General features: G+C 47.7%; 1 long non-coding RNA gene across 1 annotated transcript in view; it reads right to left on the bottom strand.

The window, feature by feature from the left end:
• Nucleotides 1–1,550: 1,550 nt before the first annotated feature.
• Nucleotides 1,551–17,308, bottom strand: part of LOC137335470 (uncharacterized) — a 29,747-nt gene continuing 13,989 nt past the window's right edge. The window contains exon 3 of the long non-coding RNA XR_010966423.1: nucleotides 1,551–1,568. This is a non-coding gene — a long non-coding RNA (uncharacterized lncRNA). The remainder of the gene's footprint in view (nucleotides 1,569–17,308) is intronic.

A 17,308-nucleotide genomic window follows, 5' to 3' on the forward strand; every position in this document is an offset into this window, starting at 1 on the left:
TTGAGGCGATGGACTGCTAATATTTAAGATAATTGGAAAAAGAACCAGAGGGGAGATGAGGAGAAATGTTTTTACGTAGTATGTTGTTATGATCTGGAATGCACTGCCTGAAAAAATGGTGGAAGCAGATTCAATAGCAATAGTAACTTTCAAAAGGGAATTGGATAAATGCTTGAAGGGAAACAATTTATAGGGCTATGGGGTAAGAGCAGAGGAATGGGACTAATTGGATAGCTCTTTCAAAGAACCAGCACAGGCACAATGTGCTGAATGGCCTCCTTCTATGCTGTATGATTCTAAGATGCTTTGATTTTATGATAGTCTATAAAAGTTCGCATTGAATAGTACATAAATGTCATTATACAGTCATCTCTTTCCTAAAGTGCCTTTTTTGAATTTTTATTTCTCCAAGGAAATATTACATTTTATTAGCTAAGATACTGAAATAATATAATCAAAGTTGCATTACTAACTTCACCAGTAAGAATGTATGATACTTAGTTTATAACATGTTGGGGCCGATTTTAACCTTGAGCAGACTTTGGGCAAGCCTCATTTGCATGGATTTGTTGAGCTGTAAGCATCGAACCAGTGCTCACAGGCAACTTGCTGACTGGGGTGGGGCCAGCAAATCTGGTGGCACCGAGCCGGAATTTAAAGGTTAAAGGTGGAGGGGCAGGAAATTGTAGAATGGGGTCACGGATGGGCTGGCAGGAGGTGGGGAGATTTTTGTAAGGCCAGGAGGAATATTCATGTTCCTATGCCCCACAAAAATCTTTTAAAAGAACAACTTACCTTTGCGATTTTTGTCAGTGGCCTGCTGCGGACCCTTTAAGGACTGCTGGTTAGCCCCCTTCATGCCTGGTACCAGGGGGTGGAGGGTGCCTGGCGCCCATTTCTAGGACCTCTAGAAATAGCAGCGGACATATCGGGAGCAGGCATGGGGCAGTAAGTTTAGCACCGTGATTTATGGAACACTATTATGCTGATAGGGTTAGATGAGGTAGAGTGGGAGGAGGATCGTGTGGAGCATAATCACCGGTATAGGCCAGTTGGGCTGAATGGCCTGTAAATACTATGTAATTCTAGGTATTGCCACTTTCCCACCCCACGGAGGCAATGAAAATCGGCCCTGTTCATTTTTGAGAGAGTGGTGATAAACGGCCCTTTGCAAACAGGTATGTCATCCAACACAATATACCTTCTACACGTGCAGGGCAGCAGTTGGCATTAGAGGTTAGTGCTGATTTCAAGAAAAATCCAAAATGTGCTAAGGAAACCACTTAATAATACATTTACATATCATGTTTAATTTAGGCACACGTCACAGAGCAACATTCACCCCGCAGCCTGTTGCTGATGGGGAGGGGACTTTTTGTGAAGTGAGCACATTTAGGGTTAGGCTACAGAGTACACGTTAAAAAATGTGAAAATGAAAGATGTGTTAATAATGATTTATATGACTAAGCGTACATCAACAAGGTGAGGAGACGGAGCCCTGCCAAAAGGAAAGTTAAAATACACTTACGTAATAGTCTGGAGTGAAGCTCGTCTGAGACTGTAATTTCCTGTATATTACAAAGTTAATTGAGAAGGTGTGCAATATTGTCACTAATGACCTAGTAATCTCAGTTGCTATAAAAACAAAGACTTATTTTCAAAAACAATGGCCCCGAAATTCAGATGTTCCCATTTGTGTTCACTGGGCCAGAATGGTGAGGCCCGAGGCTCCCCAGATATTGTTCCTCGGACCTCATTATAATGGACCCAGGGAGGCACAACAGTCCACCGGTAAAAATCAGGTCGCGGCTAACGTCGCAGTAGCCCTCAGATAAATGGATCCATGGGTCAGGGATCGCAGGGGACGGGAATCCAGGGGCCAGGGATCAACAGACTGAGAATCGGGAGGCTAGGGAACGCAGGTTTGGGGAATAGGGGGCCAGGGAGCTGGGGTTCAGGGCCCTGGGAATCGGGGAAGAACGGGGTTCGGGGCTGGGAGCAGGGAAGAATGGGGGTCGAGGCCAGGAGCGGGAACTTGTGCGGCTGCAGGCCGTTGCCAGGAAGCCAAGAAAATGGTCCCCTGCAAGGTAAATCAGGGAGCGGAGAGCTCCGACACAATCGTGGTAGGGGGTGGGGGAAAAGCCTGGGGCAAGGGTTTCCTATGGGATCAGGAGGGCGGCCTCGATGTTCCTAAAAACCTGGGAGTTAAAATGGCGCAGGGGGGTTGCACAAATGCAGCAGGCACTCAGTGGGTAGAGCCTAGTTGCCCTTTTAACCCCAGTGTGTACCGTTCCCACTGTGTGGGCAGGGTTAAAATTGGGGCTAGTGTTTGGGTAGCAGTAGGAACATCAAAAATGTCAACACACTGTGCCATGCCCTTCATCTTAAAAAAGGTTAATTTTACAACAAGTAAGTGTCTAGTGTTCTGGCCAATAAAATGATGATTGATTGAAATGGTGTAATAATCTAATCAGCTTGATGGATGGGATAATTTCATTTTAGATCTGTTGGTATTGAACAGCAATTTGCCAGGTTTACCAACGTGTTGGAAATACCAAATGTCGGCAAATAATTTCTGCCATTATTTTCAATCCTTTGTTACATGTTTAACTCCGGCTGCTCAATAGGGAATAACTCGCGCAAGTTAGTAATTAATATCAAATGATTGACTTTATAACAAAAAACAGTTGGCTCTGATATCTCTGAGATTGTGTTAATATTGGTAGCTACAGAATCAATTTGCAGGCTGGCAGAATCCTATTTAAGTTACATTTTCAGGACCAGGAGAGAGCTCTGCACTTGCGCACATACACACAAGTACGGAGCTGCATTCCCAGCAGTAAATCTTAAAGTTATTGAGAGCACAGGCAGGAGTAGTCACATTCTCAAAACATTAAAACAACTTTGTATATATATTTATAAAATGCACAAGAGACCCAAGGAAACCCCTGAAAACCTTTTAAAGCAGGTTTGACGCTGCAGATTTGTACTCCATGCAATGTCGATCCCAGGCGGTGTTTACCTGCCTCACTAAAGGCCTCTCAGTCCATTTGAATTCAGTGTCAGGCCAAGAACAAACTCCAAAGTTATACTGTCACTTTCACGTCACCCGAGCAGTCAGTTTCAATTATCACTGTTTACTGCAACTGGCCACAAATGTATGCACAAAGGAAGAGATGGTCATGCAAATACAGTGCTGCATAATCATACTGACAGCACAATGCAGCAACCTCTATATTAGAAATGCCAGCTTAGAAAATTGAATAATTCAGATATATGACATTCTGAGAAATGAGACATGGTATTCTCCAAAAATTACTTCTATGATTATTGATTTGAAAGCAACTGAGACTTTTAGACTTGTTTGTTCTGTACCCATTTTCAATTTCATAAAATCAGCATCTAAACTTTTTGCATTAGCAGTTTGGTGTCATTTCATGGGGGCATTTTTAGGCCATTCTCTAAGGAAAGGTCAAGTAATTATTCTAGCCCACATTACTTTTGTGGCAGGATCTTTGGAATTTTTTTAGTTTTAGCTAGAACCTGTTAAAGCTGCTTTTATTTAACAGAATGTGCTCAGTCCAATCTCAGAAAAGTATAGCATGTTTATTATTATGTTCAGCTTAATCTCCTTCTAAGTTCTGAACATGTATTTGTAGTATCTTGCTGTATAATGAAAATATTGAAAATAAACTGAAATGCCCCTCTTTGTTTCATACAAACTTATGAAACAGAAAAATAATTAAGTTAAAACAAAAGCAAAATACTGCGGATGCAGGAAATCTGAAATAAAAACAAAAAATGCTGGAAATACTCAGCAGGTCAGGCAGCATCTGTGGAGAAAGAAACAGAGTTAACGTTTCAGGTCGATGACCTTTCATCAAAACTGAAAGAAGTAAAGATTTAACAGTTTTTAAGCAAGGACAGAGCCAGGGAAAGGGGGCGGGGGCAGAGGGAAGGGGAGGGAAGGACAAAAGAGAAGGTCTGTGATAGGGTGGAGAGCAGGAGTGATTAAATAACAAAAGGGATGATAGTGCAAGACAAGGAGGTTGGTAATGGGACAAGTAAAGAAACAAAAGATGTGTCTAGAGGAGTTGTAAATGGCAACAGCTGAATCATTACCAACACTTGCTGTCCAAAAAAATGGGAGCAGTGGTTATGATCTGAAGTTATTGAAATCAATGTTGAGTCCGGAGGGTTGTAAAGTGCCTAAACGAAAGATGAGGTGCTGTTCCTCACACTTACTTGAGCTTCATTGGAACAGTGTACAAGGCCAAGGACAGAGAGGTCAGAGTGGGAGTGGGACGGGGAATTAAAATGGCAAGCAACCGGCAGGTCAGGGTCACGCTTGCGGACTGAATGTTCAACAAAGTGATCTCCCAATCTGTGTTTGGTCTCCCCAATGTAGAGGAGACCGCATCGTGAGCAGCGAATATGATATACTAAATTGAAAGAAGTGCAAGTGAATCACTGTTTGGGGCGCTGGATGATGGGAAGGGAGGTGGTGAAAGGGCAGTTGTTGCATCGCGGAGACCGAGAGAATCGAGTGCAGGATCGGCGATAAAAGCAGGAGCGAGGGAGGAGACTGTGAGAGCCGAGTGCAGTATCGACAATAAAAGCAGGAGTGAGAGAGGAGACTGTGAGAGCCGAGCGCAGTATCGACAATAAAAGCAGGAGTGAGAGAGGAGACTGTGAGAGCCGAGCGCAGTATCGACAATAAAAGCAGGAGTGAGAGAGGAGACTGTGAGAGCCGAGCGCAGTATCGACAATAAAAGCAGGAGTGAGAGAGGAGGCCGAGAGAGCGGAGCACGGGATTGGTGATGTAAGGAGGAGTGAGAGAGGAGGCCGAGAGGGGGGAGCACGGGATCGGTGATATAAGGAGGAGTGAGAGAGCGGAGCACGGGATCGGTGATATAAGGAGGAGTGAGAGAGGAGGCCGAGAGAGTGGATCACAGGATCGGTGATATAAGGAGGAGCGAGAGAGGAGGCTGAGAGGGGGGAGCATGGGATCGGTGATATAAGGAGGAGTGAGAGAGGAGGCCGAGAGGGGGGAGCATGGGATCGGTGATATAAGGATGAGTGAGAGAGGAGGCCGAGAGGGGGGAGCACAGGATCGGTGATATAAGGAGGAGTGAGAGAGGAGGCCGAGAGGGGGGAGCATGGGATCGGTGATATAAGGAGGAGTGAGAGAGGAGGCTGAGAGGGGGGAGCATGGGATCGGTGATATAAGGAGGAGTGAGAGAGGAGGCCGAGAGGGGGGAGCATGGGATCGGTGATATAAGGAGGAGTGAGAGAGGAGGCCGAGAGGGGGGAGCATGGGATCGGTGATATAAGGAGGAGTGAGAGAGGAGGCTGAGAGGGGGGAGCACAGGATCGGTGATATAAGGAGGAGTGAGAGAGGAGGCTGAGAGGGGGGAGCACGGGCAGGGAGAGAAGCGAAAAAACACCTAAAATGATGTCAGCACAAGGGAAGGTGCTGATTGGCGAATAGCTGGTGAGTGTTTTTGTCTGGTGAGTTCTTTTTTAAGTCTTTAAGTTTATTTTTGTTAAATTTAGTTGACAATATAATAAATGGAGGCATGGCAGAGCACCTTAATCCTCTTGGATGCACATCCTGTGCCATGTGGGAACTCCAGGTCGCTTCCCATGTCCTGGACAACCACAGATGCAGGAAGTATCGTCAGCTGGAGGAGCTCGAGCTCCAGATTTCTGATCTTGAGCAGCAGCTGGCGTCACTGCATTGCATCCGCGAGGCTGAAGGCTATGTGGATAGCATGTTTGAGGAGGTGGACACCCCACAGTTTAAGACAGTGCAGGCAGAGAGGGACTGGGTGACCGCCAGACAGACAAGGAGGACCAGGCAGGTAGTGCAGGAATCCCCTGAGGGCATCTCACTCTCTAACCAGTATTCAGTTCTGAATACTGGTGAGGGAGAGGGTTCCTCTGAGGAGTGCAGCCAGAGCCAAGTCCAAAGCCACATGGGTGGCTCAGCTGTACGGGGTGGGGAGGAGAAAGGTCAGGAGAGCGATAGTGATAGGAGATTCAATAGTTAGGGGAACAGACAGGCGTTTTTGCGGCCGCAGACGTGATTCCAGGATGGTATATTGCCTCCCTGGTGTCAAGGTCATGGATATCACTGAGCAGCTGCAGAACATTCTGAAGGGGGATGGTGAACTGCCAGAGGTCATGGTCCATATCGGTACCAACGACATAGGCAGAAAGAGGGATGAGGTCCTGCAGGAAGAGTTTGGGAGTTAGGAAAGAGATTAATAAGCAGGACCACAAAGGTAGTAATCTCCAGATTACTCCCGGTGCCACATGCTAGAATAGAAATAGAAGGATAGAACAGATGAATGCATGGCTGGAATGATGGTGCAGGAGGAAGGGCTTTAGATTCCTGGGGCTTTGGGACCAGTTTTGGGGGAAGTGGGACCTGTACAGGCCGGACGGGTTGCACCTCAACAGAGCTGGGACCAATGCCCTTGCGGGAAGGTTCGCTAGTTCTGTGGGGGAGGGTTTAAACTAATTTGGCAGAGGGATGGGCACCAGGATGTAGCATTAGAAAGGAAAAGTATTGGAGAGACAGATAGCACTAGAGTAAGAAATAGTACGGTAATGGATGGGATCAGACTAAGAGAGAATACAAGAAGGTCTAAGGTAGGTTTACAGTGCATGCCTGTAAAAACACGAAGCATAGTAAACAAGGTTGGTGAGCTGCAGGCGCAATTAGCAACATGGGAATATGATGTTGTGGCGATAACGGAGACCTGGCTCAAAAAACGGCAGGATTGGGTACTAAATATTCCTGGATACAAGATGTTCAGGAAAGGTAGGGAAGGAAAGAAAGAAGGAAGGGTGGCAGTATGGATTAAGGATAATATTGCAATACTGGAGAGAGAGGGTATCCTGCAGGGGTCAAGGACAGAATCTATTTGGTTGGAGTTAAGAAACAATAGAGGTGCCATTACACTACTGGGTGTATTCTATAGGCCACCAACTAGTGGGAAGGATATAGAGGAGCAAATTTGCAGGGAAATTACAGAGATGTGCATAGAGTAGTGATAATGGGGGACTTCAACTATCTTAATATAGACTAGGATAGTAATAGTGCAAGGGGCAAAGAGGGGGAGGAATTTTTGACATGTGTTCAGAAGAACTTTCTTGACCAGTACGTTTCCGGCCCAATGAGGAAGGAGGCATTGCTGGATTTGGTTCTGGGAAATGAGGTGGGCCAAGTGGAGCAAGTGTCAGTGGGGGAACATTTAGGGAGCACTCATCATAGTATCATAAGGTTTGGAATAGCTATGGAAAAGGACAAGGACCACTCTAAAGTAAAAATACTCAATTGGAGGAGGGCCAATTTCAATGGAATGAGAATGGATCTGGCCCAGGTAAATTGGAATCAAAGATTGGCAGGTAAAACTGTAAATGAACAATGGGCAGCCTTTAAAGAGGAGATGGCTCGGGCACAGTCGAGATATATTCTGACGAGGGAGAAAGGTAGGGCAAAAAAAACAGAGCTCCCTGGATGACAAAAGAGGTAGAGAGTAAGATGAAGCAGAAAAAAGGGGTGTACGACAGATATCAGGCTGATAATACAAGTGAGAACCAGGCTGAATATAGAAAGTTCAGAGGGGAGACGAAAAAGGAAATAAGATGGGCAAAGAGAGAGTTTGAGATAGACTGGCGGCCAACATAAAAGGGAATCCAAAAGTCTTCTATAGGTATGTAAACAGTAAACGGGTAGTAAAGAGAGGGGTGGGACCAAAAAGGAGATCTACGCATGGAGGCATGCCTGAGGTACTAAATGAGTACTTTGCACCTGTCTTTACCAAGGAAGAAGATGCTGTCAAAATCACAGTAAGCGAGGTAGTAACATTCGCGCCAGACAAGTGCCAGGCAATGACCATCTCCAAGAAGAGAGAATTTAACCACCTCCCCTTGACATTCAACGGCATTACCATCACCGAATCCCCCACCATCAACATCCTTGGGGTCACCATTGACCAGAAACTTAACTGGATCAGCCACATAAATAATGTGGCTACAAGAGCAGGTCAGAAGCTGGGTATTCTGTGGCGAGTGACTCACCTCCTGACTCCCCAAAGCCTCTCTGACATCTACAAGGCACAAGTCAGGAGTGTGATGGAATACTCTCCACTTGCCTGGATGAGTGCAGCTCCAACAACACTCAAGGAGATCGACACCATCCAGGACAAAGCAGCCCACTTGATTGGCACCCCATCCACCACCCTAAACATTCACTCCCTTCACCACCGGCGCACTGTGGCTGCAGTGTGTACCATCCACAGGATGCACTGCAGCAACTTGCCAAGGCTTCTTCAACAGCACCTCCCAAACCTGCGACCTCTACCACCTAGAAGGACAAGGGCAGCAGGCACATGGGGACAACACCACCCGCACGTTCCCCTCCAAGTCACTGGTATGTAAGGTGCAATCGTCTGAAAAGATACGAAGGAAATGGAGTCACTGGGAGAATGGAATAGGGTCCTTACATGAAGCGGAGTGGGACGAAGTGTAATCAAGGTTGCTGTGTGAGTCAGAGGGCTTAGATTAGAGATTGGTTGACAGCCTAACCCCAGAAATGGAGATAGAGAAGTCGAGGAAGGGAAGGGAAGGGTTGGAGCTGGACCATGTGAAGGCGAGGGAAGGGTGGAAATTAGAAGCAAAGTTGATCAAATTTTCCAGCTCGGGGTGAGAGCACGAAGCAGCACTAATCCAGTCAACAACGTACTGGAAAAAGAAGTGAGGGAGGCGACCTGAGAAGGACTGGAACAAAGAATGCTCCGTGTTTCCCATGAAAAGGCAGGCAGAGCTAGGACCCATACGAGTTCCCATAGCGACACCTTTTATTTGGAGGAAGTGAGTTAAAAGAGAAGTTGTTCAATGTAAGAACAAGTTCAGCCAGGTAGAGGAGGGTGGTGGTGGATGGGGATTGGTTGGGCATCCATTCAAGGAAGCAGCGGAGGGCCCGCAGGCCATCCTGGTGGGGGATGGAGGTGTAGAGGTACTGGACGTCCATGGTAAAAAGGAGATGGTTAGGGCCGGGGAACTGGAAACTGTTGTAGTGGTGGAGGCCGTCGGAAGAGTCGCGGATGTAGGTCGGAAGAGACGGGATAAGGGGAGAAAAAATAGAGTTGAGATAGGAAGAAGTAAGTTTCGGAGGGCAAGAACGGAGTGCTGCAAGTTCAGACAGAGGTAGGTTAGAGTGAATGAGGGGAGTAGAGAAATTGAGATGGCCGATGTCACGCCGGCAATTCCCAAATAATTAAGTTACATGCCTACAGAGCGAGGCAGAGATCATGTTAAATAGAAACATATATCATTCTCTATGCGTTGTTTGACCTAATCTTAGAAAGACAGCTTAGAATGTTCTAAATAGACAGCAATTGCTCTTTGTTATGTGATGATCACATAATCAAATGAAAGGAACATTCTTAGCAAGGCCAAAAATGAATACATACAAAAGTAATGAAGTTGTGTCTTGAGGTTTCCAGTAATCAGACTGGGTTCGATTTTAACTCTCGGGTCGGAATGCGGCAAAGCGGGTTTGGGAGTGGTAGCAGGGAGTCTTGAACGATTTTAACGGCCGGACCTCATTAACATCCTGCTTGCCAACTTCCCAACCAGAGACTGGGAAGATTGGGTTTGTTTTCCTTGGAGCAGAGGAGGCTGAGGGGGGACATGATTGAGGTGTACAAAATTATGAGGGGCACAGATAGGATGGACACTAAGGAGCTTTTTCCCTTCGTTGAGGGTTCTATAACAAGGGGACATAGATTCAAGGTAAAAGGCGGGAGGTTTAGAGGGGATTTGAGAAAGAACATTTTCACCCAGAGGGTGGTTGGAGTCTGGAACTCACTGCCTGAAAGGGTTGTGGAGGCAGGAACCCTCACAACATTCAAGAAGCATTTGGATGAGCACTTGAAATGCCATAGCATACAAGGGTACGGACCAAATGCTGGAATATGGGATTAGAGTAGACAGGGCTTGATGGCCGGCGCGGACACGATGGGCCGAAGGGCCTCTATCCGTGCTGTATAACTCTATGACTCTCTATGACTCTATGAAGTGGGCAGGAAGCGACTGCCCGGCTGTTAAATTCGGCAACAGGAGCCTGACATCGAGGACCCTGGGGAACGGTCTCCGGCACAAGGTAAGTGCTCCAGGATGGGAATTACGGTCAGGAGAAGGGGGAACCTCAGGGAGGGGAGGCACAAGGTGGGTAATTTTACCCCCCAAGCATGGGTGAGCTGGGGGCGGGTGGGTAGTCAAAATTGTAGATTTTAGCAGTGCGACTGCAAGCCGGCTCACACTTCCGGGTTTAACCCAGGCGTGTTTGGATGCAGGCGCTCATCCAAAACCATAAGTCCTGTCCCCACTTGTTAAAGGGGCAATTTACCTCACTGAAATAGTTGAGTTACTTAATTTTTTGTTGATTCTAAGGCTAAAATGAATTTAACCTCATGTGCACGGGTTTCCCATGGCATCTCAATCTCACCGTTGAAACAGAGGCGAGATTCATGCAGAAGTAGATTTGTCCCTTTAAAACTGTGATTGACACATCACAATAAAAGCTCAGGCATTGCATTTGGTCTCTCAGGCAAACGTCCGGCTGAGAGTTCTTCTTGTGTTGAGGCCGAGAGTTGTTTGGTGAGACGGCTTTAGCAAGACTTTGGAGCCTCTCAAACTGACAAGATCAGGATGGATGTATTCCAGAGGACATCTGAGGAGGAAAGTGACCGTGCACTGAAGCCACGTCATGCCGTGTTGGGATCTGCAGATGCACAAGAGAGAGGGGCACAACAAGGACCTGCAGAACAGCAGAGAGGGGAGCAACAGAAGGGCTGAGGTCACAGGAGGCACTACCCACGTGAAAGGGTTTACAAGCAGAGGCTGAGCTTCCTGGACCTCTCGGAGGAGCAGTGCCTACGCAGGTTCAGATTGAGTAGGCAGGTGGTCATGGAAATCTGCAGCCTCCTTCAGGAAGAGTTGCTCCCTGGACCTGGTGGCCACTTATTGCCCGTCGCAGTGAAAGTAACCACTGCCCTCAATTTCTTCACCTCTGTGTCCTTCCAGGGCACCACCGGTAACATCTCCAGAGTGTGTCAATCGTCTGCACATAAGTGTACAAGGCAGGTGATGGATGGATTGTTTGCCATGGAGTCTGATTGCGTTAAGTTCCCCCACGACAACATAAGCCAGGATGAGAGGGCAATGGGTTTCGCCTCTCTGGCTGGCTTCCCACAGGTGCAGGGCGCAATCGATTGCAGACACGTCGCAATCCGAGGACCACCACATCAGCCAGGACTGTTCATAAACCAAAAGGTATATCACTCCATCAACGTGCAGCTGGTGTGCGATCGCTGGAAGAGATTTCTGCAGGTGTGTGTCAGATTTCTCGGCAGCTGTCATGATTCATTCATTTTGCACCAGCCCAACATTCCAGACAGGAGACAGACTTAAGGGCTGGCTCATTGGAGACAAGCGATGCCCCCTGCAAACATGGCTCATGACAGCTGTGAGAAACCCCATCAACGACGCACAACAGTGATGCAACCAAAGTCACATGACCATCAGGTGTGTCCTTGAGCAAACTATAGGCAGGTTGAAGATGTGCTTCAGGTGCCTGGATAGGTTTGGAGGAGCCCTTAAATACTCGCCAGCGAGGGTCTCCAGAAAAATTGTGGTGCGCTGCGTCCTGCACAATATAGCACAACAGAGAGGTTTAGAGGTGGAGGAGGATGAAAATGAAGATGGTGCACCCATCGCCAAACCATCCATGCATATTGCTGCGAGTGATGCCAGGGATGCCCTCACCTCCCACAGGTTCTCATAAAGAGAGTTGTAAAATAAAGACATTGAGACACTAAGGCCACCTGCCACAACCATCACCACCACCAATGCTGCCCCCCCCCCCCCCCACTCCCTTTGCACAAAACCTACAACCATGCATACAAAACAGTCCTACAACCATGCATACACCCATCGCCCGATGGGTAGCACCATATATTGGCACACACGATGAAGCAAATGAAAGGACGACTTAACACTTGGGACGTAATAATGGCCAAGACGTGGAAGTGGTGATAATCAATAAATTTAAGGTGCCAATATAAGAAAAAAGAAAATTGATCAACATAACATTTCTTCAAACACCCTTGTGCATGCCCTTGGTGAAGTGCAATTGCTTAAACTTACACTTTCTGCCGCTTCTATGTGGTGCATCCCCCACGGATTCAGCAGAGGTAAAGGCAGGCTGCTCAGATCGCTGCCCTAAGACCTCTGGGTTTTGGAGCCCGTGAGGGCTGCGCCAAAGACCGCTCCACCCGCACCTGTGCAGGGGCAAACTCAGCCATCTGGAGAGGAGGCAGCATTGAGGGTACTGGTTGAGGGGGGGGGGGGGCAACGGGAGAATCGTGGGAGTGCTTTGAGTGCAGTTCCCACTTCCATTTTCCCTTTCGCCATCATCCCTTTCACGGGCCAGTGCCACATCACTCCTACCACTCTGATGGAGAATAGCTTGTTGCAGATCAGTGACGCACAGTAAGGCCACGGATAAGGTATCCATCATCCTGTTTAAGGCGGCAGACATGTTGGCATCCAAAATCTGTACGGCCATAGTCATGGCCTGCATAGGCTCATTAGAGAGCCATGTTTGAAGCTCAATGGAAGCGGCCACTCTCTCCATGGCAGACATTCTCACACTTGCAGCAACAATCCACTAGTGTTCAAGTAGGACTCCTTCATCCTCTCCACTACGTGGCACATTTTCTAATACATCGCAAAGGTGTATCTGTACCTCAATCATTCTCCTTCTCAACGATGGCGCGTGGGGTTCAGCATCTGTGTTCAGCTCAGCAGAGTTTGGAGAGAAGTGTGCCCTCCAATGAGGACTCTCCACAGGTGCCCCTGCCACCAGTTTCTGCTCGTGCTCACTTGTGAGTGGTCAATCACCAGGTGACAGTCCAACTGACCGTGTAAGAGGACCCACCAAAGTGCCAGTATCTGCGCTGGTGCATGGCTGTATGGCATGTGATGGTACACCCTCAGAAGGTATGAGGTCCCCTGCGGAACCGATGTTGTCCAGCTCTCCCAATTCTTCTTCTATGCATGAAGGCCCTGGAAGATAATAGAAGGCGATATGAATTAGTCATAGCAATGTAACAATCTTGCATATGACCATACTCAGGTTTCTCATAGTTCACTCATTGATGTTTAAGTTTTCTCACCAGGCATCTGCGGGTTCCCAGTGTCTCCATCTCTGATGGATAGGGGGCAGCTATCTGACTTATCTCCATTGACTCCTCCTCTGAATTAACCAGCTGCACAATTTGTGGAGGGCCACCTCCAGTCCTTGTCCTCTCCCTTGTATTTTGCGCTCTCTTCTCCTACAAGAGGCAAAAGAACAGACCTGTGAGTGACTGAAGGTGCACCTGGAATACTGCATACAGTTTTGGTCTCCATACTTAAGAAAAGACATACTTGCTCTCGAGTCAGTACAAAGAAGGTTCACTCGGTTAATCCCGGGGATGAGGGGGCGGACATATGAGGAGAGGTTGAGTAGATTGGGACTCTACTCATTGGAGTTCAGAAGAATGAGAGGCGATCTTATTGAAACATATAAGATTGTGAAGGGTCTTGATCGGGTGGATGCAGTAAGGATGTTCCCAAAGATGGGTGAAACTAGAACTAGGGGGCATAATCTTAGAATAAGGGGCTGCTCTTTCAAAACTGAGATGAGGAGAAACTTCTTCACTCAGAGGGTGGTAGGTCTGTGGAATTTGCTGCCCCAGGAAGCTGTGGAAGCTACATCATTAGATAAATTTAAAACAGAAATAGACAGTTTCCTAGAAGTAAAGGGAATTAGGGGTTATGGGGAGCGGGCAGGAAATTGGACATGAAGCTGAGTTCGGATCGGTCAATGCCCTGTGGGTGGCGGAGAGGGCCCAGGGGCTATGTGGCCGGGTCCTGCTCCGACTTCTTGTGTTCTTTAGATTTGTGGTTGGGATCAGATCAGCCATGATCTTATTGAATGGCGGAGCAGGCTCGAGGGGCCGATTGGCCTACTCCTGCTCCAATTTCTTATGTTCTTATGTTCTTATGTTCTTATGTTCCCCCAATGGATGCAGTGCATTGGGTGAGGCTGACTATCAGATAGATGCATTAGAGGATGACTCTCAGACAGGTATATCACATTGCATCAGGAATGGGCTGAGTGGCATTGGTGGATGCATAAATGGAGAGGTGAGCAAGTACATAGAAAGTGAAGGATGGTTGCCGGTGGAAACTTAAGTGGATGTGAGGAGTGATGTGATGGAGTAGGCCTGCCATCACAGAGTGAGGGGGGGGGGGTGGTTCTTGCACAACACAGGATGTGGGTGAATCAGCAAATGTACTCACTTTTCCTGACTTGGTTAGGCCATTAAACCACTTCCTGTACTGCGGCCACGACCTGGGCACCGTGCTCCTGCTGCTGACCTCTTCTGCCACCTCCAGCCATGCCTTCTTGGTGGCAGAACCAGGTTTCTTCCTCCCAACACTTGGGTAGATCACCTCCTTGCTCATTCTTATTAAATCCAGCAGTACTTCCAGCGAAGCATCAGTAAACCTGGGTGCTGCCTTTACACTCCTGGAAGCCATTTATGTTTTTCCTCCTTTCTCCTCCAAAATCCATTTTTGCTTTGTCCCTTTAAAAAGTGGTCTTCCGATCGGATCATGCAGGTGCGCAGTATTCCCGCTGAGCAGCTTGGAGACAGGGAACCCGGAAGTACAAATAGGTGCCTTCCATTGAGTTGCAATCGCAGATTCCGACAGACTCAGTTTGCTTCTGGGTTTCCCACGTGATAATCTACACACCCGCTGAGTTCCTGGCTCCAGATAAAAATCATGCCCAAGTTTTCCTTGTGGGGCCCAAAGGAGAACTTCTGCTCTGTCTGGCCCACAAGAAAATCTGTAAAAAATTTCAAGAAACATGCCTAGCTGGGCTTCTTCTAGCCCTGGCTGCTGTTCCCGGTAGGTTTGGTCTGGCGGGGAAGCCACCACGACTTCCCCCACTCAGGCCTCAGGTTAAAATAGCAGATTGGGCCTTGATTACATCATCGGAGTCTGACCTGCATATTTAAAGAGCACCCCACTGGCTCGGGGAAGCTGCCCTTACCGCCTGCAATTTAAAATTGCAGTTGGCCAGATCGGGGCAGGAAAGGAGTGGATAAGTTCCCCGCTCCATTTTAACAGGCCCCCCCACCCATGTCCAGTTTCCACCAGGCGGGGGCAGTTAAAATCCCCCCCCCACCAATTTCAAAATTTGAAAAGGAAAGAAAGATGCTAGAGAGGGAGAGGAACCAAAACCATATCATTCAATATCTTGCACTGCTTACAACTCTGTCATTTGCACTCACCAGCCCAGATAGGTTGATTAGGGATGGTAAAGATCATCTAGACCAGGAATTGACATTGTGGGCTAGAAATTGGGCCGGGTAGCGCCCGTTGTTTCAGCGCTGCACGGCCTCCCGAAGTGCCAAGATGACATCTTGGCTGCGCACGCGCATTTCCAGCATGACGTGCACCGGACGCCATCTTGGTATAGATATTAGCCCATACGCAAATACCGAATGCCGGCTGCATGTAAAGTAAGGAGAAAATAGATACAATCAGTGTGTATCGCTGATTTAAAGTGATAGACACCATTTTGGAACTTAATGCTCAACTCAATGCTCAGTCTTAACCACAACCATCTGAACATGTCCTGAAGTACCTGGAGGACCCCCTCCACCAGTGCTATATAAAAGGACCATGCAGGATTTACAGGTTAGTGTCTGGATTATTGCTTCTGGCTGCCGATACATTTGTAATTGTTTTTGGAGGCATCCTATACTTGAATACTAGGACGTGGGGACGTAGCCTAACATTTAGAGCCAGGACGTGTAGGAGTGAAGTTAGGAAACGCTGCTACACACAAAGGGTGGAAGAAGTTTGGAACGCTCTTCTGCAGATGGCAGCTGAAGCTAGCTGAATTGTGAATTCTAAATCTGAGATTGATAGATTTCTGCGAACCAAAGGTATTAAGGGATATGGGGCTAAGGCGGGTATATGGAGTTAGGTCACAGGTTCACCATGATCTCATTGAATGACGGAACAGGCTCCAGGGGCTAAATGCCACTGCCTCCTGATATGAGCCACCTTCTCCTGCAAGAAAGCGGGACGTGTGTCTGGTTGTTGTGCCTTTCGTGGTTAAATAGCTGCCAGTGTGTGTGGCCTATGAGTTGTGGGTGGGCGGCTTGCAACAGTGGTAATGTGTAAGGGTGAGAGGAAGCATCTGATTGGAAAGAGTTTGTTGGTGTGTGGGTGATGGGGGGTGTAGTGCATGGAGCAGTGGAAGCGGCTAGTGGCGCAGTTGGTGGAAGATGCCACTTGACAGTTGACCTCACTCAACCACTTGTGTCAAAGCACTAAACCTCTTCCTGCACTGCATCCATGGTGTTGTGCGCCTGGTATTGACTTTGTCTGCCGCTGCCTCCTACTGCCTTTTGGGTGTATGTCTGGAGGGCCTCTTGCCCTCCCCATCCCGTCGCGGATATAGGATGTCCCTCCTTCTGTCCACCTGTTGCACCAAGGCCTCTAGTGCATCAGCAGAGAACCTTGGTGCACACACTCTCGCAGGCCTGGTACCAACTCAGATCGGCAGATTGGTGAGGTCTGGCATACAGATTGAAGGATGTGGGATTTAGTAGTGCACAACCTTTATTGAATGTTTTAACATAACTCGTCAGTTTGTAAACATAGGGACGGGACCTGCATCTGTGTTTTAGATGTGCGATGTCTGATTTCCGTTCAGACTCCGTGCAGACAGCAGACTGTTATTTTCAGCAAATAACAGGCACTGGCTACCTTTAAGAGGTTTTAAGAGATAGCCTGCCTTTAAGAGATTGGGGCTCCCCCTGCAGTGGAAAGTGTGAATTGCATTGAATCCTCGTATCAATGCTAATTTCCAACGCTGCTTGAATGTCAGTCCTCAGGCCGGACGAAAGTCTCGGCCTGCCTGCGCTGGGGCCATCTGGTGCGGGTTAATAGAGGATCACGCTACCCACACCCAATAATAGGCCTTCTCCAACTTTTTTTCTCCCCCCAGTATCGTCTATATTCAGAGCACTCCAAGGACAATTCTTCTTTTTAGCTGGCCTGGGAGGTTGGCAGTTCATCCACTTTACTATGGAATGCCCAAGCATGCCAGGAGACCAAGAAAAAAAGTTAAAACGAACAAATATTTACCACAGTAACAGTGACA

Source organism: Heptranchias perlo, chromosome 19 (genome assembly GCF_035084215.1).
Source record: "Heptranchias perlo isolate sHepPer1 chromosome 19, sHepPer1.hap1, whole genome shotgun sequence".
Classification (NCBI taxonomy): domain Eukaryota; kingdom Metazoa; phylum Chordata; class Chondrichthyes; order Hexanchiformes; family Hexanchidae; genus Heptranchias; species Heptranchias perlo.